Here is a 1,464-nt window from a genome sequence, read left to right on the forward strand (position 1 = left end):
CTCTATTGGTGTGTGCAGAACACACCAATCAAGGTCACACCTCAGGTGTGGAACCCAAACACGACTCAGATGCAAGCGAGAGAGAGATAGAAAAGAGATTATTAAAAAACACAAAATAAATGTTCAAGACGGCGGGGCCGACGAAGGCTACAGCTACGCCAAATAGAAGTGATCGCTGGCAGAAAGGAAGATAAGTAATTATAGCACCACTGTGTATTAAAAATGTGTTCTGTCTGTATGTAATAACATTCAATAAACCACTGCACAATTGTACATTAGTAATTAGGACATATGCTCGAGAATTGGTTCTGAAAGTGACGTTAATTCATGGCTGTGCCATACAGCGACCCTATTCACAAACTTTATATTTAGCCAGGCCAAATGTGCATAGGTATCGAGCAGAACTTTTGCTTGAAAAATTCCCCTGACGCCAGGGCCATTCCCTCCACACATTCAATTTGAATCACCAAAGCCAAATCTAGGCAGAGGTAATGAGTCAGACTTTGCTTGAAAGAATATAAAAAAACAAAACATATTTGTGGGCGTGGGAAACAAGCAGGCCCCCTTTACACAACCATTTCTATCGAGTTGGTCCTTTTTATATTTCTTATCAAAATGCTTCCTGTTTCCTGGACCAGAGTGAAGGCAGCAGGGGGAACGTGGACCAGGCCCCCAGTAAACAGGCCTCAACCCCCCAGCCTACCCGGGCCCCTTCAGAAAGGTCTTCCTGGGTGTATCTCAATGAACACCACACTCTACAACCAGTGTATCTAATTAGACTCCATTAACAGCCCTAGGACATTGTTAAATCATTCTACATTTAACCCTTATAAGGTGTTCGGGTCTGTGGGACCCGTTTTCAGTTTTTAGCTTTATAAAAGTGATACAAGTAATCATTATTTTGAACTAAGATTCATTGGCTTTTGCTCATTTTTCTGTGAGGAACATGAATCAGAAAACATTTTCAATGACCCCCCCCTGTATACCCCCCCATCACATTTATATTACACACAGGGTGTTCGGGTCCAGTGGACCCGGAGCTAGTTTAAGTGTGGAAATCATAGGTTCTGTGCACCCTCATTTTCCCTTCTTCCTCTCTGTGTGTGTGTGTGTGTGTGTGTGTGTGTGTGTGTGTGTGTGTGTGTGTGTGTGTGTGTGTGTGTGTGTGTGTGTGTGTGTGTGTGTGTGTGTGTGTGTGTGTGTGTGTGTGTGAGAGAGAGAGAGAGAGAGGGGGAAAGAGTAAAGCAGGTGAATGGGCCCTTGGTGTGAGCACCCACAGTGTGCACCCACTGTTCCCGCACAAGGTTGCAAAATTGGAGCACCCAACACTATCAAGCTTGGGGACCTGACACTATAAAAAAGCTCTGTCAGCGTGGTTCCATACCACAACTGATCAAGATGGCAAAGCAATTCTCTGTTCAGACTGCCTTACAGCATATATTTGAAGAGACAGAGGGTTTTGAT

Source organism: Gadus macrocephalus, chromosome 21 (assembly GCF_031168955.1).
Source record: "Gadus macrocephalus chromosome 21, ASM3116895v1".
Taxonomy (NCBI): Eukaryota; Metazoa; Chordata; class Actinopteri; order Gadiformes; family Gadidae; genus Gadus; species Gadus macrocephalus.